The sequence below is a fragment of the Bos grunniens genome, chromosome 29 (genome assembly GCF_055505025.1).
Source record: "Bos grunniens cultivar Pamir isolate PY7600 chromosome 29, Bosgru_T2T1.0, whole genome shotgun sequence".
Taxonomy (NCBI): domain Eukaryota; kingdom Metazoa; phylum Chordata; class Mammalia; order Artiodactyla; family Bovidae; genus Bos; species Bos grunniens.
In genome coordinates this window covers 37,675,576-37,696,917 of record NC_141193.1, presented here as the reverse complement: position 1 = coordinate 37,696,917, position 21,342 = coordinate 37,675,576, and the positions used below count along the sequence as shown (strand labels likewise).

General features: G+C 37.6%; 1 long non-coding RNA gene across 2 annotated transcripts in view; it reads left to right on the top strand.

Moving 5' to 3' along the window:
• The first annotated feature begins 8,342 nt into the window (after positions 1 to 8,342).
• Positions 8,343 to 21,342, top strand: part of LOC147342506 (uncharacterized) — a 1,735,326-nt gene continuing 1,722,326 nt past the window's right edge. The window contains exon 1 of one of the 2 annotated variants that reach the window (XR_015157708.1): positions 8,343 to 8,909. This is a non-coding gene — a long non-coding RNA (uncharacterized LOC147342506). The remainder of the gene's footprint in view (positions 8,910 to 21,342) is intronic. The other variant, XR_015157702.1, reaches the window with a different exon arrangement.

Here is a 21,342-nt window from a genome sequence, read left to right as displayed (position 1 = left end):
TAGCCTTTGCCCTGCTTCATTCTGTACTCCAAGGCCAAATTTGCCTGTTACTCCATGTATTTCTTGACTTTTTACTTTTGCATTCCAGTCCCCTATAATGAAAAGGATTTTTTTTTGTTGTGTTGGTTCTAGAAGGTCTTGTAGGGCTTCATAGAACCATTTAACTTTAGTGTCTTCAGCTCACATCTTAGGAGATACTGGAAAAGGTCAGTTTTCATTCCAATCCCAAAGAAAGACAATGCCAAAGAATGCTCAAACTACTGCACAATTGCACTCATCTCACACACTAGTAAAGTAATGCTCAAAATTCTCCAAGCCAGGCTTCAGCAATATGTGAACCGTGAACTTCCTGATGTACAAGCTAGTTTTAGAAAAGGCAGAGGAACCAGAGATCAAATTGCCAACATCCACTGGATCATCGAAAAAGCAAGAGAGTTCCAGAAAAACATCTATTTCTGCTTTATTGACTATGCCAAAGCCTTTGACTGTGTGGATCACAATAAACTGTGGAAAATTCTTCAATAGATGGGAATACCAGAACAACTGATCTGCCTCTTGAGAAATTTGTATGCAGGTCAGGAAGCAACAGTTAGAACTGGACATGGAACAACAGACTGGTTCCAAATAGGAAAAGGAGTTCGTCAAGGCTGTATATTGTCACCCTGTTTATTTAACTTATATGCAGAGTACATCATGAGAAACGCTGGACTGGAAGAAACACAAGCTGGAATCAAGATTGCCGGGAGAAATATCAACAATCTCAGATATGCAGATGACACTACCCTTATGGCAGAAAGTGAAGAGGAACTAAAAAACCTCTTGATGAAAGTGAAAGTGGAGAGTGAAAAAGTTGGCTTAAAGCTCAGCATTCAGAAAACTAAGATCATGGCATCCGGTCCCACCACTTCATGGGAAATAGATGGGGAAACAGTGGAAACAGTGTCAGACTTTATTTTTCTGGGCTCCAAAATCACTGCAGATGGTGACTGCAGCCATGAAATTAAAAGACGCTTACTCCTTGGAAGGAAAGTTATGACCAACCTAGATAGCATATTCAAAAGCAGAGACATTACTTTGCCAACAAAGGTCTGTCTAGTCAAGGCTGTGGTTTTTCCTGTGGTCATGTATGGATGTGAGAGTTGGACTGTGAAGAAGGCTGAGCGCCGAAGAATTGATGCTTTTGAACTGTGGTGTTGGAGAAGACTCTTGAGAGTTCCTTGGACTGCAAGGAGATCCAACCAGTCCATTCTGAAAGAGATCAGCCCTGGGATTTCTTTGGAAGAAATGATGCTAAAGCTGAAACTCCAGTACTTTGGCCACCTGATTCGAAGAGTTGACTCATTGGAAAAGACTCTGATGCTGGGAGGGATTGGGGGCAGGAGGAGAAGGGGACAACAGAGGATGAGATGGCTGGATGACATCACTGACTCGATGGACGTGAGTCTGAGTGAACAGCGGGAGTTGGTGATGGACAGGGAGGCCTGGCGTGCTGCGATTCATGGGGTCGCAAAGAGTCGGACACGACTCAGCGACTGAGCTGACTTCAAGAGTAAATATTTACCAGGTAGCTAACATGTGACAGACACTGAAAAATTGAAGAGTACATTCATGACACAGAAGTCATAAGGAGGAACATTCCATGACTCAGAGAATTTAGTTTTACTAACTCATAGTCAAGCCATAAAGAGGAAGCCTGACCTTTTCTTCCTGCATCTGTATCATAATGTTTGGCACACATTAGATACTCAATAAATACCAAGCGGTTAACCAAATGAAGTAGAATATTTTAATAAAGTTAATAGCTACCAGTTTTATATAGAACTTATTCTATGTAACAAATGGCTATGTGCTTTTTTTAGATAATCTTTTAAACCATTATAATAACATATTTTTGTTGTTTAGTTGCTAAGCCGTGTCCAACTCTTTTGAAACCCCATGGACTGTAGGCCACCAGGCCCCTCTGTCCATGGGATTCCCCAGGCAAGAATACTGGAGTGGGCTACCATTTCCTTCTCTAGGGGATCTTCCCAACCCAGAGATTGAACTTATGTTTCCTTCACCACAGGCAGATTCTTTACCACTGAGCCAACAGGGAAGTCCCATAGTAACAACACCATTTTGTTATTAGTGTCTTCATTTTTCCAGATGACACACAGAAGCTCAGAGGAATTATTGTAACTGAGGCCACATTGATGGTAGTACTGTTAACAGGTTTAAAGTAAAATGACTTGTTCTTAACCATGCATGATTGTTTCTTAATTTGAGAGAATTAATAGAGTTTCAATACATGCGGTGCTCAAGGCTACGGCAGCCCCCTCCAGTACTCTTGCCTGGAAAATCCCATGGACGGAGGAGCCTGGTAGGCTACAGTCCATGGGGTGGAAAGAGTCGGACACGACTGAGCGACTTCACTTTCACTTTTCACTTTTACGCATTGGAGAAGGAAATGGCAATCCACTCCAGTGTTCTTGCCTGGAGAATCCCAGGGATGAGAGAGCCTGGTGGGCTGCCGTCTATGGGGTTGCACAGAGTCAGACACAACTGAAGCGACTTAGCAGCAGTAGCAGCAGCAGCAAGGTCTGTTTATTTCCTTTGCATTAATTCATTTTCTTTAAAAATTTTAATTTATTTATTAATTGAAGGATAATTTCTTTACAATATTATGATGGGTTTTTGCTATACATCAACATGAATCAGCCATAGGTATATACATGTGTCCCCCCAAATCCTGAACCCCCACTTCCCACCTCTCTCCCTACCCTATCCCTTTGGGTTGTCCCAGAGCATGGGCTTTGAGTGCCCTGCTTCAAGCATCAAACTTACACTGGGCATCTACTTTACATATGGTAATACCCATGTCTCAGTGTTCTTCTCTCAAATCATCCTACCCTCACCTCCACACACTGAGTCCAAAATTCTGTTCTTTATATCTGTGTCTCCTTTACTTAGCAAAAATTTATTGAGTGCCCACTATATGCTAGACTCCAGCTAATTCCTGTAGATATATCAATGAACAAAACACAGCACATCCCTTTACCCTGTATTTATTGTTCATATTCTTCTCTTCTTCTTTATGGCAGCAACCAACTTCCCTCTCCTTCTTTTCTTTTTTGGTGGCTCAAAGGTTAAAGCGTCTGCCTGCAAGGCAGGAGACCAGGATTTGATCCCTGGATTGGGAAGATCCCCTGGAGAAGGAAATGGCAACCCACTTCAGTATTCTTGCCTGGAGATTCCCATGGATGGAGGAGCCTGGTGGGCTACAGTCCACAGGGTCGCAAAGAGTCAGACACAACTGAGCGACTTCACTCATACTTCACTGCAGTATTTCTCTTCACAAGCACCTACTTTTCATCCTGACATGAGTGTCACTAGCTGAGCTCTTGTTCTTTCTTATGCCACAAATACCTCATTTCCATCCTGTGCCACTTCACTATTTCATGTAAGTTGATTGAAGTATTTTAATTATAAATTTGGTAATTGTAGTCAGTCCCACTGTTCACTGTTGCCATGCCTGCTAGCTCTCTGGCCAGAGATAGTTGTCATCAGTTGTCCTTCTTTAAATACCTCATGAGGCAAGAGAAAGTCCTAAGTTCCAAATCCTCTGGGTATTTATGGGGAGAATTTCCAGGGTACTGAAATAGCATATTTATTTAAAATGTGCATCCTATTCTGAACCATATTCTACTTCTAAGAATCTGTCTTAAGGAAGATGTCTCTTAGAGGAACACAAACAGCATGTGCTTTGTGGTTGTTATTGCTTTCTGTGGTTCACCTAGAAATCTTCGCCTTGCCATAGGTCATCTCATGCTTTCTACTAAAATTTTATGTCTGGCATTTCCACTTAGATGTCTGATCCATCTTAATATAATTTAGTATACCTGTGAGAAAGTAAGGAGTTTTTTCCCCCTTCTTTTTGTAATGATAACCCCTTCTTTAACATCTATTATCAAAAATATTTTACTTTCAATTTGAGTTGATAGATACCTTTGAGCAAATTACAAGTGTGGATCTGTTTATTGATTCTCTATTTGGTTGTAGTTTTATCTATTTTATAACTGTATACAAGTGCAAAGCTATCCTGATTACTGTAGCTTCATTGAAAAGCTGAAGTCAAATAGTATTTGTCCTAGAGCTTTATTATTCTTTTTTCATCTGTTTGGTCGATTCTGTTATTTGCATTTCCCTTCTCATATTAGATTTAGCTTATCAATTCCTATTAAAAATCCAGCAGTGATTATTATTGAGATTGCATCAAACCTATAGATTAATTATGGGTGATTTTCCATATTAGTCATATTTAGCTTTCTACTCCATGAGCACTTTCTGTCTCTCCTTTTACTTGGGTCTAATTTAGCTAAGCAGTATTTTGTATTTTTTGGTGTAATAATTTCCCCCTCCTTTGTTAAATTTATTTCACTGTACTTTACACATTTTGAAGCCATCTTGAATGTAAAAAAAAAAAAATATTTTCCAACTGTTTGTTGTTTTTGGTGTGTAGAATACAACTGATCTTTTAAAAATGAACTTTCATTCTGGATCTTTGTAAATTGGCTTATTAATTTTAGGAATTTCTTTGTTAATCTTTAGGACTTTCTATGTAAACAATCATGTCTGAGATTAAGGATGGTATTAACACATCCCTTCTCATCCATATGCTTTCATTACTTTTTCTATTTGGTTCCCCCTCATAATGTAAAATACAAAGGATGAGGGAAAACCAAAACAACCCAAATGTTCATCAACCAGTGAACCGAAAAATAACTTATGATATATTCGTATAATACAATGCTACTTAGCAATAAAAAGAAATGAGCGGTTGATTCCTACAACACTATGCTTAAATCTCAAAAGCCTTTAGGTCCCTTGAAAGACGTCAGAAAAATGAATACATGTTGTATAAATTTAACTATGTAACATCTTGGAAAATGCAAACTCATCTCTAGTGAAGGAAATCAGATCAGTATTTGCCTGATGATGGAAGGAATTGCAGACAGAGGAAAGCAGGATGCAGGAAATACAAGAGTTGTAAGAAACTTTTCAAGGATGGGTGTAGGATATACTTATTTTTTTGACTGAGGTGATGGTTTCCACTGGTATCATCAGATTTTTTTCAGATTTTATACTTCAAATGTAATTCCACCAGGGAAGTCCAATTTATTATAAATGAACTATAAATAATTATGACTGTAAAAATATTAAAAATGAATCGTGTGAAAATTAAAATTTTTCTACTGAACAATTTTTGGGCAAAAAGAAAATGCAAGTTGTTAAAAACATTATAATGCCTTTGTAAGTAAAGGTTTATAGTACAGGTAGTTGATTAGACAGACTAATGCAATAAAATGACAAATTCAGAAATAGATACAAGCGTATTTAGAAATACAGTATGTGACAAATTTGATATCTCAGTCACTAGATAAAAATATAATTTTAATCATTGTTGTTAGGACAACTGAATAGCCATTTGAAAAAAAGTGCAATTATATCCATTCCTTATATTATACACAACTATAAGCTCCAAGTGAATCATAATTCTAAGCTAATCCATTAAAATAGTTCATATATCAATTTTACTCAGTGCTATTTCTGAGTAATACACTATGAGATGGGCTATAATTTAACTATTGTCTGTTAATGTACATCACAGCTGTTTCCAATTTTTGACTATCATATATGAAGCTTTTATAAACACTCATGTACACACTTTTGTGTTTACGTAAGTCTGTTTCTCTGGGATGTCCAGGAGTTCAGTTACTGTGTTGTTTGATAGCTATTAATCAATTTTAAAGCTAATATGAAGGTTAAAGACAAAAGTGGCTAAATATAACTATAATTACAACAATTAGTAAAGGTGTGTGTGTGTTTAGCTACTAAGTCACGAGTGTTTAGCCACTAAGTCACGTCTGACTCTTTGCAACCCCATGGACTGTAGCCCACCAGGCTTCTCTGGGATTTCCCAGGCAAGGATACTAGAGAGGGTTGCCATTTTCTTCTCTAATTAGTAAAGGTATACACAAAATAAAAAGGAAATAAAATGTGACATAAAAGATAAAATGTGAGAGAAGGGCACTAAAAGTGTGCAGTTTTAGAATGTGGTTCAAACCTAACTTATTATCAACTTAAACCTTTTTACATATACAATTGATATAAGTGAGCCTCATGGTGACCACAAAGTAAAAATCTGTAGTTAATACACATAAATAATGAGAATTGGATCTAAATGCAACACGAAAGAAAGGCATCAAACCACAAGGAAAGAGAGCAGAGAAAAAGGAACAGAGAATAACTACAAAACAACCTCTAAACAATCAAATGTCAGTAGGTGTATACCTATACATATTTACTTTACATTGAAGTAACTAAATGCTTCAATGGATAAATAAAAAGTGGCTTAAAGGATAAAACTACAAAACCCATTACATGCTGCCCGTGGAAAACGTCAGCTCTAAGGATATACACAGACTGAAAGTGAAGGGATAGATAAAAACAGTCCATGCAAAAGGAAACCAGAAGCAAGCTTGGGGGAGCTATAAAATACCAGAAAGCAGACAAAAAAAAAAAAAAAAAGACTGCAAAGAGATGCCATTTGGGCATTATATGAAAGGTCAGTCCAACAAGAAGATATACCATGACTCTAATCATTAGGAAACATAAGACAAATGCAAAATTGGGAATAGTTTATTAAGAAACAAAGAGAGAAATTCTTCAAAATGCCATGAAAGCTAAAGAACAGTTATGGAATTTCTAGATTAAAGGAAACCAAAAAGACATGTCAGCTAAATGCAACAACTGACCCCAGATAGATCATTTAGAGGGAAAATTCTATGAAGAAAATGACTAGTTCAAGTGGTAAATTGGAAAATGGATAATAAATTAGATTAAGTCTGTATTAGTGTTAAATTTACTGAGGTTGATGAAAGTCCTTGATTATATAGAGAAATATCACTACTAATAAAATGTACAGTGAAATAATGACTAAAGGGGCATGATATATGTATATTATCCTCAAATATCTCCTGTCTATCTCTCTCTTTATGTCTATAGATCAAATTATAAAACAGATGGGCTAAATGCTGATGGTAGATAAATCTAAGCAAAGGACATTCAAGTATTTTGTATTATTCTTTTTCCCCCTGTGACTTTCCTGCATGTTTGAAGTTATTCTCAAATTTTAAAGGTAAGCTTTTTTTGCTTTCCAGTTCTCAGTCTTGCCATCCTAATCTATAAAATGGGGATCATACTATTATCATTTACCTCATAATATTGCTGTGAAGATGAAAAATATTTAAAAATTCAAAATGCTTAGAAAGTGCCTGGTAAGTAAAAAAGCACTCAGTAAATATTAGCTTCCGTTGTGTGTTTGCTGTGGCGGTGGTGGCGTGGTGGTCATCATCATTATCATTCCTATCATCACTGTCAGAGTCCAAAGCTCAGGGATCAGGAGACTTCATGCAGATCAGCTTGGTGCTGAGTACCTTGATTCTGCTTTTCTCTCCTGTGTTGCATTTCTTGATGTGAGTTTGGTCTAATATTGCTAGGGCAGACTCTAAACTGAGGGAAGAGAATTCCAGCCTTTCATTCCTTTTTGCAGATAGAGGGCATGGTGAGCAATATATATTCAAGGGCAAGTTCCGTTCTGCCTTTATGGATGCATTGGTTCTAGAATCTGAAATCAAGGAGAATAGCTCCAAGTTCAGCAATGAGACCTTTTATATCATTTAGAGGTTAGACCCTTGGAAAGCTCCTTTGTGTCTCATAAGCCTTGTGCAATTTTTTGGCAATTTTAAAAAATCTGTAATTTACGGTTTACAGTTAACCCTTTATGGTATAAAAATATTTACATGTGCACTTTAAGTAACTAGCTCAGAGCACAAGACTTTCCCCATACTTGGCATTGGATTAGTGTTTAAAAGAAAACCTAAAGTTTTCTTTAGCTTTGGAGTTGGATTGGAACTCAGAATCTGCCTCTAGTCTGAAACATTAACACTCATGACATAGAATCCCTGAGTTTGAAAGTACTTTATTAGTTTTAACCATCATGATTTGGTTTTTTACAAATCCAAGTCTGCATCTGATAGGTCTCTGTGTGATAAATATTTTGAATTGCCTTCTAGGTAAGAGCCTAATCCTGCTTAGGGAAACAACTTGGAAAGTGTTTTTTTTTTTTTTTTGATTTTTAAACTTTTTTTTAAAAAAGTTTTTTAACGTGTGAACTCATCCATTAGACTTTACGCTCAAAACACAGGAGCTTAAAGGGGAAAACAAAAATCAACTCTAAAATGTTGAATAGAGATATCTTTTTTGTTATTAATCTCAGTGTTTATGAGGAAAGAACCCGTCTCTAAGACTTGATCCCCTCTCCTTTATTTGATGCATTGTTAAATCTATTGATGAGTGAGTAGTTCATCCAGCATCCCCAGCAGCAAGGTCAGCGGAGTGATTCCTCAAGCCGGCAGGGGAGGATGGGGTCCTGGTAGAGGAGCCTCCTCCCTGCAGGAGCATTTTGAGTATGCAGAACACAGTGGCTCAGCCTGGAGCTGGCAGTTAGTGCTCTCTCACACACACACACACACACACACACACACACACACACACACGCAGCAGCGCTTTCCCCTCAAGTGAGGCGGCGTTAGTAACTGCAGTCCCGGCATCCTAGGCTGGGGACCAGCGGCTACTGGCTGGTTTGTTAGAGGACCCTGGAGCCCAGTTTCCGAGGGACCCGGTGACACGCCGCTGTCACAACTAGTGACAGACAGCTATTTCTTCCCTGCTGCTTCCCCAGCTCCTGGCAAGAGGACACCCTCTTCCAAAAGCCAGGCAGCCCGGGGAGGAGGCTGCTCCCTGCAGAAGGTAAGCCCGCTTCCTAGTCATCTCTCCTAATGTGCCAGCGACCTCACCACCGCGTTCAGGTAGGCGCTTGCAATTTCTTCTTTTATGTAAGGAAAACGTTCTCAATCACAGCATTTACTCTGAGACACGGTAAAGGCTTGATAGTTCAGGAGTGGTTTTGCTGATTAAAGTTTGGATGCAGATGGTAACTCTACTGTCTCCCCACCCTTGCAGGATATTCTGCAAATATGGAACTCAATGTACATTGAGCACGTGAGCATTTCTCACCTTTTGAGTTAGTTGACTGCTGTTATGCAACTTTGCATGTGTGATTTAAAAACCTTTATTCTCTTTTCTGGCTGTGAAAAACATACCTCAGTCTTCAAAAATAAAAGCCAAGTGATTCAAACTCTTCCCCGGCATTTAACATTCAGTGATGTAGACAGGAGTGAAAGTTGCTGAATCACAGAAGTTTAATATTCATGCAAATTGCTGTATTTGTGAGAGAAAGGCAGGAAGCAAATGTCTTTTCATCTTTCTGAGCTCTTATACATATTGGGGTAATGTGGCTTTGAAGCCCAGAGTTTTGGGTTGAGATAAATCTGTCTGTTGTGATAAGTTGGGGAAATTAATTATTTGACAAGGTAAACAATTAACTGGAGGAGATTTCTTCTCCTAAAATGAGCTCAGGTTCTAGGAGAGCATTCTAAACCTAATAGATCTATCTTTGTAAAACTTCAAACCCGACTGTGGTATCTTGATTTGAATACCCTCATCTTAGTGATATTCATCTGTAGGTTATTGATCTTAACATTTCTTGACTTGTTTTGTTAGCCAAAATTCTTAACAAAAAAAAAACTAACAGAAAAATTTCAACATCTCCATCCCTTAATATTCATTTTACTAGTTTCATGCACATCATCCCACAGGAAGTTTTGTGAGAGAATATGAGCCATAATTTGGGCAACTGAGTTGAAACAACCATAAGGAAAATGTTTTTTAGGAGACAGGCATCCTATATGCAAAGAAGGCTCACAATACCTCTGAGTTATCATTGAGTTCAAAAGTGAGGTTTGAAAGGAGTTTGTGTATAAGCAGAAAATTAGAGAATGTGAGGTTTTGTGACTGTTTTCACAGTGCTTTGTATTCTGCACTTGTAAAAGTTTGTCTCTGTTTTATTACCCTCTGGAAAGTGCTACTAAGCTACCTCATGTCTTGATGTCATGTCTGTCTTAATGTGGATGGCCTCATTTTTTATATGGGAGCATGGCACATGACTTTAGGCAGACCTAAGTTTATGCTTGAAAGTAAAGATCCCATGTGGGCTCAGGAATTTTCAAGCTTGGCCAGCCAAATACTTTCCTTTGATAATCCTTTGAGAAAAATCCAAACTAACAAACCACTCCATGAAAAAAACACCCCCCCCCAAACCCAAAGCCTACCAAGCAAAAACACACAAAACACGTTTGAGACTATCTGCTGCTTCTTTTGAAGGCAGAGGGGAAACAGAATCGCCTTCTTCACCTGTCATTAATGTTTAAGGCAACTGATTCCTCTGAAGTGCTCAACAGAGATTTTTAGTTTGTGACAAATACTTAAATATCTTTCCTGTCATTGTTTTCGGCTCCCATAATATTGATGGTGTTTACATTGACTGCTCTTAAAGTAATTTGGGAAAATAGATCCTACAAGGTGCTATCAAGTAACAAATGCACCGGGAAAGCAGGACTTTACTTTTGCTACTTCACTCTTGGACTCATATTCAAACTTGGAATAAACCCGTCATGTTACTTTTTCCATGCTGCTTATGGCGGTGGATGGCTCAGCCCAAGGTATTGCTATTACCCTAGTAAAGTCAGGCGATCAGAAGCAGCAAGGGTGTGAAGGACACATATATATATACATTTTTTCAGGTCATGTGAGTGGTGTGTCCTTGGAATGGAATCTTGGAGGGAGGAAGAGAACCCTCTCTTTTTGTTTTTCTTTTGCCAGCGATGCCCAATTCAACAAGCAACGTAAGAGATCCAAAGATGGGATCTTAACCAGGCCTTCTGAGAAGGTGAAAGGTAATTTAAATCAGTTGTTGAGATATCTTTTTTCATTCTTGGTTTCCCCCAGCCCACCTCCTTTCTCACATAGCCTTGTGAGGCAGGTAAAGAGTTAGCCAGTTGCTTGCACATTATGGATCACCATTCAGAGCTGTCTCTGCTGAGAGGGAATCAATTTCATTTTATTTGGAGCCAGAGGTGATGATCCTCTGTCACTGCTGCCTCCTCGTCACGAAGCTTCTTAATTTTAAAACACTTTTTTCCTCCTCTGTATCTGATAGCCTTTCCTGGGTAGCCTGGTGAATCAGTGTCTTGCGAGATTTTCAAAAATAAAGGCCAGATGAACACTATAGATTAATTCAAAGAAGCAGGTGAATGTTCAGTGCTGTCACATCCCATGCATTTCAGTTCTCAGCAGTCAGTGGGGTACAGTGGATGGTGCTGTCCACAGACATTTCTAAACATGCATGATGACTTTGCAGCCCTATACTGACCAGGGCAAAATAAAGAGAAGGGAAAAGAAATACAAGCAAAACTTATAAGCTTTCATGAAATGCAAACAGGTGCTAAATAGCAAGAAGACCACATAGTTATATGCACAAGCTGATTTTCTCCAAATTGCCTTGGATTATACACTAGCTCTAACAATGGCATATTGTATGTACCCTTCAGGGCTGCACAGAGTGATAGCTGTAAATTAGAATGAGGAGAAGAAAATGCTCTACAGTTTCAATATTGAATAGAATTAGGATCCAGATGGTAAAGCTTTTTATAGCAATACTTTGGATGGTGTTACAAGCTACTGTGGCTACCGTCCTATTATATTCTCTCTGCTAAAATGCCGTTCGATGGAGAAATTCATTGCAAAGAGCCATCTTGCAAAGCTAGGAAAGTGAATTTCCTCTCCATGTTAAATTTCCTATCTTGGCTTATTTTTACTTCCCCAATTCTTAACTTTTCTTCCACTCATATTTCAAATACAATTAAAAGTAAATAATGTGATTTTTTTTAAACTTTAAAGTGGTACTTTTCGTTCTCTCTCTCACTCCTTTTTTCCTGCTGGGTATCTTCCTCAGAGTTTGAATGTATTTGAAAAGTATATGAGAATATCTGGACATGGGTGTAGACTCGTTATTAGGTTTCCATCTGGCTTTCTAAATGTCTCTAGTCTAAGAACAACTCTTCTAATTACTCTGTTATGTAAAGTTAATTCCGATGGAAATTTATGGGGGCGGGTAGCCCAGATTATTTCCTTGTCAAGACTTTAAGTTTGCTTTGAAGAGATCCTTTTTTTCTCCTTTCTGTTCTCTCTAGTGAGAATCGCATTGCCTCTAACCTCCGGGGGCCACAGAGACATCTCTGCTGAGACATAAATACAGAGAGTGAGCCACCTAGTGGTGATGAGAAGTAATTTTAATATTAGCCAAGCCTTCCAAATTGATGGACAGGGTATTTACTAATTTTCTATTATGTTGCAAAAGGGTGTTGGTTTTGTGAAAGCTTCCTTTAATAGTATTTTCTGCTTCTAAATCAGTCCTACAGTTATAATACAATTTTATTCACTTTATGCTTGATTCTTCTAACCTGATGTGACCTATATATATATATATATCTTTTGCCTTACATTTTTGCTTCTTATATGCATATATCTTAAAAATGTACTTATGTTATTTTTCTTATATTTATTAATGCATACATTATACATGTTGAAGTATAATGATACTTGAATAAAGAAAATACTTTATAAAGAAGCAATAAAATGACATGTTTCTGTAGGGTATTTACATTGTATTTTGACTAGCTTGTATATAAAAATAGGTTAATATATCTACACATTTATGCTTGAGAAAACATTCTTATATTTTTGAATATAAACATAGGAAGAGGATAAAAGACAAATATATATGCATTTCAATGTATGCCACTGTTTTATATCAAAATACGGCTATTAGGTGTCATTTCCTATAACTTTTTAAGACGCATCTAGCCTGTCAGTTATAAAGGCTACAACAGCCCATGCTTTATTTCCTTAGTCCTTTTTAGTTTAGCTCTTAGCTCTCTCTGTACTTTAGATCAGCACTGGCATTAGTACAGGAGGCCTAGCTGTTAGCCGGAAATAATTCTTTGGATAGGTTGTGACTGAGGGTTTGCCTTCGGGAAATGGAATTCTTCAAATATATACAGACATGTGAAGGTACTATGCAAATAAGTATTGCTGCTGCTGCTGCCAAGTCACCTCAGTCGTGTCCGACTCTGTGCGACCCCATAGACGGCAGTCCACCAGGCTCCCCTGTCCCTGGGATTCTCCAGGCAAGAACACTGGAGTGGGTTGCCATTGCCTTCTCCAAAGCATGAAAGTGAAAAGTGAAAGTGAACGCGTTCAGTTGTGTCCGACTCTGTGCCACCCCATAGATGGCAGCCCACCAGGCTCCCCCATCCATGGGATTTTCCGGGCAAGAGTACTGGAGTGGGGTGCCATTTCCTTCTCCGGCAAATAAGTATTACAGGTGATTATTTGCAATTTGGAAGAACTGGGAACAGGTAGGGGAGATCTTGCTAAACTAGCATTTGTCTTAACTGCATTCTATTCTGAGTGAAAAGACAAAAAATCCAAGAAGTCCAATGATGGGTAATTAGATTAAAACTGTCAATTACAATTGAACAATGGTGCTATCTAGAGAACATCTTGGTTATGATCAAGTGTGTGCATTTGCTTTCTAGGTCTTGAATCCAGTCTCCTAGGCAGCCCCCCGTCTTACCCATTCTGTTCTTTAACTCATTTACTGGGACACTCAGCCAGTATTAACTAGTAACTCTCTGTGTGCATTCTTTTAAAACAAATAGCAGAAAGATATTGTTTTGAGAATTTTCCTTCTAAGGAAGTTATCTATAGCTTGAAGGAAGAATACAAACATAAGTTAATGATTCCTGATTTAATTTCAAGAAGTTATCAAGTAATGCTCCACTTGTTTGAAACCCAAATCCATATGTCTTATTCTATTTATTGTCCTTGAAGTATAATCAAGTAGAACAAAATGATTCCGTTCATCAAGAGTCAACTCCTAAGTCATTGTGAGGAAATATAAAAAGTATATTAAAAGAGTTTCAATATAACAGGTAATGACCTTGAATATTCAAACCTCCAGAAAATTTCCACTAAATTAGGTATTCCTGTAAGTTATTTAAAAATGTGTGATTTATCTATGACTTTTCATTTGAGGTTTCCCCCGTGATGCATCAGTGATGGGAAGTGCAGTCTTGATTGGAATTTAGTGTGATTTCTCAGGCCAGCATTCCTCTCCTTGTAACTCTCTAAACTAGAGCTCGGTGATACATGTTACAGCATGCACACAGTACTGTAATCATTTTAACATATTTCAAGATGATGGATAGTAAGCAACATGCGTATTCACTCATAAAAAATAGAGAAAAAGGAATAAAGAACTCATTATTTCACATGACTTTAGGATACGATGGAGGAGGAAATGGCAACCCACTCCAGTATCCTTGCCTGGAAAATCTCATGGACAGAGGAGCCTGGTGGGCTGCAGTCGATGGGGTCGCAAAGAAGCCGGGCATGACTGAGCGACTCACAACACTTGGATATGAAGCATCCCAATGAAAGCACCCCCCAAACACACGCTTTCTCTGGTTTCTCCCTCCCATCCTCCCTCCCTCCTTTCTTCTTTCTTGTTTTCCATTTTCTCCTATCAACCCAAGATACTTATTTAACCTCCTAGTTTTCCATTTAAGGATCTAAAAATCCTCAGCCAACATCCGCTCTCTGCATTGTAATGTGTTTGGTTAATAATTTTCCACAGTGTCCTTTAAATGTATGTAAATTAGACTTTTGATGATTCTCTGCATAAATCACACCAGGTTAAAAAAAAAATCAACGTGTTTAAGCAGCAGGATATTTTTGGACCGTCTTCAGTTGCTTCAGAGACTGAGGACGTCTCAGTGCTGCTGCCTTCCGGTATATGCCTTCAGGGGCAGACGGCCTGCGCTCTTTTCTGAGAACATATTCTTCCGTTTACTCCCTACTTTAATAAAAAAATTATTATACTTCTGTTGTGTCAGTTGAAGCTGTGACTAAGCTGGTGTGGCAATGTAAACTTTCTACTTTTCTAGGCTGCTTTTCCAAGGTAATGTTTATTTACGAATAGGTTTATATATTTGCTTTTATAATAATATTTAGTGGCATCATTATTATTTAATTAGAAACAATAATTCATAAAACCATCCCACTCTTCTCTCTATGCAGTGATCCAAAATGCATCCTTAAATGTGTACAGAGCATTCTCAAAGTGATTGTAAACTGTCTTATTGAAAACTCAAGTAATAAGATGGTGCTTAATAATTCTAAATAAATGTGTCATTTAGAACTACTTAACTGTCTTACATATTTTGGTTAAAAAGATTGTCAGACCATTTTATCCTGTTATCTTTTCAAATACCCGACAACACTGACTACATCTTATATGCATGGTTTTCCTTAGTTTGGGGCTGAAAATTTCCAATCCGTATTTTTTCATCATAATGACTACTTTTTCTTCTTTTGTTCCCCCCCATTATCACCGTTTTCTGCCTCCTTTATTATGCTTCTTGACTGTAATAACAATGTAAAAACCATATTTCCCTTACACAAAAGAAAACCATGTGCCCAATGCTACCTCACACTCTGGGCTTTTGATTTACAGGGATTGGATTGAAGATGGTTGCTGGGTAAATCCAAATAACAGTCCTGACTCTAGAGGGAGGATATTTTGTGTTAACAGCAGTCTTAGCAGGCTCAGTCAGACCTGCTGAATCTGATGACTGATCCTGTCCTTGATTCAGAGGATTGACCGAGAATACCCAAGGAAGTCCTGAGTCTGTAGCTCAGGACTTGAGAAATAAAGTTAATCAGCCAAGGAGAGCAGGAAATGCCATACCACTTTACAGACTCACCGACTTGGGTGTATCTCCATTTTCAGACTTCAGATGAGTGTCATCTTGTGCACAAGAATGATAGTTTCATGTTATTTTATCTGATTTCATTGACCTACTACTACTAAGTCGCTTCATCGTGTCCAACTCTGTGCGACCCCACAGACAGCAGCCCACCAGGCTCTGCCATCCCTGGGGTTCTCCAGGCAAGAACACTGGAGTGGGTTGCCATGTCCTTCTCCAATCCATGAAAGTGAAAAGTGAAAGTGAAGTCACTCAGTCGTGTCCGACTCCTAGCGACCCCATGGACTGCAGCCTACCAGTCTCCCCCATCCATGGGACTCTCCAGGCAAGAGTACTGGAGTGGGGTGCCATTGCCTTCTCCGTTCATTGACCACTTGGCCTTTTTATCCAAATTTTCCTATGTTCACACAGATTTCACAGTTGTAGTAAAGTGTAACTGATGTGTCTCAGATCATCTGGACTACCTTTACTTTTGGTTTTGGTTCAATAAATGAGTATATCCTTTAACCACATATTTAGGTTAAAAGAAAAACCACTGAGATGAACATTAAAAGGACACAGTCTCCCACCTGAAGTGTGACATCAGCCACTTTCATTTACCTTTAAAATAGATATGGGGATAAATTTTTTAAAAATAAAAGATTTAAGTAGCAGTTGCAATTTTGTCTTTGTTAACATCTCCAAGAAAAATCACTTTTTAACATTTAGAATCCTTTCTGTATTCTGACTTTTTAATGTGTATACCCATTTAATGTGTAATGTGTATAGCCATTTAAAATATGCAAAACTTTCACAAATATTTTATGAGTTACATCTCTTCCCCTCTGCAAATTTCTTGAGGTTAACAACTATTTTCCATAGAACAGTATTACCACAAATCTTTACCATGATAAAAATTACCTGAAATGCTTTAAAAGAGCAGTAGCTTTCCTATAACTGCCTACAGAAATTATTCTCATTTAGGGTTTCTAGAATGGCATACCAAAATTAGTATTTTTAGCTAATAATTTGTATAATTCCAATTGTAAAAGATTGGCAGACATTGAGAGAGACCTGTGTGTGTTCCACTGTGCCTTGCATATGGTAGGCACTTAAAAAATTAACTAAATGACACCTAATTAGCTCTTTCCCAATGATGCCTTTTTAAACCTTGAATCGGTGATCCAACCTAATTAGCTTAGCCACTTTGCTCAGTATCATCAATGAGTTTAATATTGAGTCTTCTGTCTTCTATATCTTTTGCATTTTTACCTAAAGTGTTGAACAGGATGGAGTTCAACAACCTGCCGGAAGTCTCCTTCTAGTTTGGCACTGAAGCAATGATTCATGTTATCTGTGGTCTGTGCTTAAACTTTAAAGCCATCTAACGATACATCCTATGTTCTACATGCTTTCATTCTATTAGTAAGGATCTGCCTCAGTTGAGACTTACTGTCTTTAAAATAACACCTAAGGCAATCTGATTAAAACGAAATTTTGTTGACACAATTTCTTATAAACCCATGTAGGCTTCTAATAATCACTAATTTTTTTTTAATCTTTACAAACTCTGCATAATAATCCATTATAGAATTGTGTTGTAGAGTTGGTGATAAACTTACAAATTCACTTTTCCTCATCTTCCGTCTTCAGGAAACTGTCCTGTTCTCTGAGATTTTTGAATAATTACCAACAGCAGTTTTACTGTCATAGCTGGTGAGCATCATGCTTAATAAACGTTCCTATAATGGAAAAGAATCTGAAAAGGAAAAAAAAAATAGGTACAACATCTCTACCTCTTATTGGTATATATCCAAGATGGACTACAAATGTGTTCCTGTATTGTATATTGAGTAGTTTCTAAAAATACGTTATTTCATTTCTCCCTGTGGCTATTCCCTGGGGACAAGAGAGGAGATCTTTAGGTTGATAAATATTTGATTTGTTTTTAGTTGTACTTTCAGTTTGCTTTAGGGAGGGTAGACTCAGGACACGGTAGGAAAGCATCAAGGGAATTTGAGTCACTGTTACATAGACTAAGACGTTGAATATTACTTGACTATGTAAAAACAAACCATTTTCTCTAAATCTGTCTCCTAGTATAAGTATTTCCTTCTCACACAGTAAAACAGTCAGCTTAACATGTTTTCATAAGCTGTGGGGAAGATATAGTAAATTTAGCTTGTATTAAATTTACTCTTTAGGGAATGTTGAAAGGCCACCAGTATCCTGACTTTGGTGGCCACAGAGGGATTTCTTTCTCTTAATCCAATAAGAAAGTTCTAATTAGGAGCCTTTACTCAGGGAAGGGAAGGCAAAAAGGCGCAAAAGGTTCTGTATGGTTCCGACCTAAGGCCTGTGTCATAGGAGCAGAGGATGAGTGTGTCAGGGAAGTGTCTTTCGCTTGCTTTCATTTTCCTGTTGCTGGGTTGTGCATAATTTAAAGCTCTTGCTTGGCTAGGCTTTTGTAGAGGAAAAAGCATTGAATATAATAGATGAGAGTTTAGGGGGGAAGAAGAAAATCTTAAGCTTAGAGAAAATATCTAAGATTGTGATTCAAGAATTCAGTACCTGATTGCCTTCCCTGCAGGAGCAGAAGAAATTGAGATCAGGGTCAGATTTCAGGGGTCTCGTCCATGTTCAGAACAAAGTGCTCACACAGCATCCTGAGTCACAGGATGTGAATCACTGGGCTAATATGACGTCTGAGAGACGGCCTTGGAAAGAGGTAATACAGAGAGTCTACAAGGAATTCGTAGGACTGCCTCACACAGGCTTGGTACTCAAGTTATTTTTTATTAAAAAAGGCCTGTAAGAATAGAGAGCACAACGCCTCGCCTTCCACTTTTTCCCAGTTCACTGCATCTCCCCTCTGTCGCCATGGTTGCCATGTGAACTCCTGCCCAGTCAAACGCGGCAGTGCAGACAAAAATCAGCAGGGGGCGGGCCCGCGTTTTCGGTTGTTTGGTTTGAACTCTACCTTTTTTGGTGGCAGATACCGTGGTTAGCCTTTCATGAGTGTTGTCTAAATTTGTCTTCAAACCAGTCCCAGGAGATGAAGTCTGTGATTAGTTCCTTCTCAGATATGAGGAAATTGAAACCCTGGGGCGTTATGAAAGGATCACAGAAATTTTAACTGGGAGACCTTGGCTTCACTGATAATTGGTAATATATTTAGGACCAGAATCTGTATATTCCTTTATCCTTTGATCTACCCCCCAGCTCACCATTTTCTAGCTAATACTATAGCAAGTGCAACTAAGTGAATGCCTACTTCTAAACTACTAGATCCTTTTCCTGGGGCCTTGGAAAAGTAATAGAGTGTGGTGTTTGATTTAAAAAACCGGGTTCATATCGAATTTCTGTGTTCCAAATGAGTGACCTTAAGTAAGTTACTTAACCTCTTAACTACTTAACATAATACAGTATTAAAATGGTATAATACTGTCTTCCTGATGAAGCTGATGTGAAGATTAATTATGTCCACATAGATATATAAAGCACTTAGCATGGTTCTGGACACATAGTGAGTACTTTCTGTTAGGATAATTTTGTTCTGTTTCCATCTCAATAAATGAAAAAAAATCTCATAGCTTCCAGACTTTTGCTTTTTGCTTTCTGTTGTGTTTCATATAAGTTTTTATTCTATTAGAGCAGATGACAAAGATGTGTTTTCAAATTCCGCCTGCAATCCTAGGGCTGTGGAGAAGACTACAGCATGGTCCCTAAGCTCAGGAGCTTGAACAAGTGATAAAATACTTTGAAAACGTTTGGCGGGTGTTATAACAACTAAGATACCATGGCAGTAAGTACCCATTCTGCTGGAAGACATTTGCACAAAAGTTGCAACTTTTGACCTTGATTTTGATGGAGAAATTCACAATGTCAGAAATGTGAATGAATAAATGAATAGTGTTCTGGGCCCTAGGACCAATACAATACAACATTTATGGAGATATGAGAACAAATAGTTTGGTTTTTTGTTTTCTTTTTTTTTGGTCTTGTTTTGTTTTTGAGAATAGGTAGGAAATAAATGCAGGGCAAAGAGGGATGTGAGCAAGGATATGATATTGCAAGAGGCAAACAAGTACCAAAATGTAGCGAAATTTTTATCCCATACTAAGAAGGTTTTAGTGAATTTTTAAGCCAGAGAGGGACATAGTGCTCAAAGGTATCAAAAAGCAATAATGCACTGTGGCAACATTAATTGCAAGGATGGCAAAGATGTCAGTCTTCCAAAAAACATCATCTTTCTAAAATTAAAAATAATTGGATTTCATCTTATTGGAAAGAATAAAATGTTACCATTCTTTCTGTGGCTATAGTTGTGATTCTCCATATATGCTCCTAGGGGTTCTCTGTTGGGAAAGAGACATTAAGGGAAGAATAATTTTGAACTGACAAAGAGTAAGATTCCTCTAAGGAGGTGTTACAAAATTCATCATTATGGTTACTAAGAGCCAGTGTGTGCAAGTGATAAATTATTCTATCCTTTTTCAATAGTAGATTACACTAATAACATTCCAACTTTATTTAGAGTCTGAAAATTGGTTCTGTGGATAGTGGGGCTCACTACTTCCCATGGCTATCCTGTTCTCTGGGGCATCATTTTTAAACAATTATTAAAATTAAAGTAATATAATATAAAAATAATATATTCCAGATGACTTGAGGCTACAAAAGTAATAGAAGAGAATAAAAAATAGTTCATTTTTTATTCCTATATTGGCTAAAACTCCTGTTCTTGGAAATTTGGTGATATCTAGGTTGTCACATATTTATTGGGTTATCAGATTGACTAAATCACTTGCTTTTCCCTATATATGAAGGACTTCATGTCCACATTCTCTTTCTTTCTCTTTTCATCACCATTGCTCTGTTTCTTTCTTTTGCCCTAAAAATACAGTATTCTCATTATGTAGAAAAAACGTTCACTCAGGATTTGACCTGGCTATGAATCCTGTATCCCTCATTGACTAGATATGTGCCTTTAAAAGGTCATTAAAAGTTCTCGCTTTCCATTTCCTTATCTTCAAAACATAGGTAATATTTATGTTATAAATTTGTTGCAAAAGAAGTGAAATAATGTTAATATAATGAATTATCTACCTGAAATATCAGAACAATTCAAACATTAATTGGTCCTTGATCCTAATTATGGTTTGCTTAAATATGCAGTGATGCTACAACTATTCGTAATTTACCTCACCTTAAAAATTCTGAATTAAATTATCATAGATTTAGTCACTGAAATGAATGGATGAACTCTATATATAATTAGATTAAAAAAGTAATTTTATTACAATGATAATATGTTTTCCTGATGTCTTGGACTATGAATTCCTTGAGACATGGATATTGTCTTACTCATCTTTATATTCTCAAGGTGTGGCACCTTGACCATACTCATCCTAAGTGAAAACTGTATATTGAATGAGTTTTTTAAAATTGGTGTACATTAGAAAAGACTATTTGGCCTTATTAAATCACATGGCATGTAATCCATGCTGTTTACCTCAATGACTAAACATTT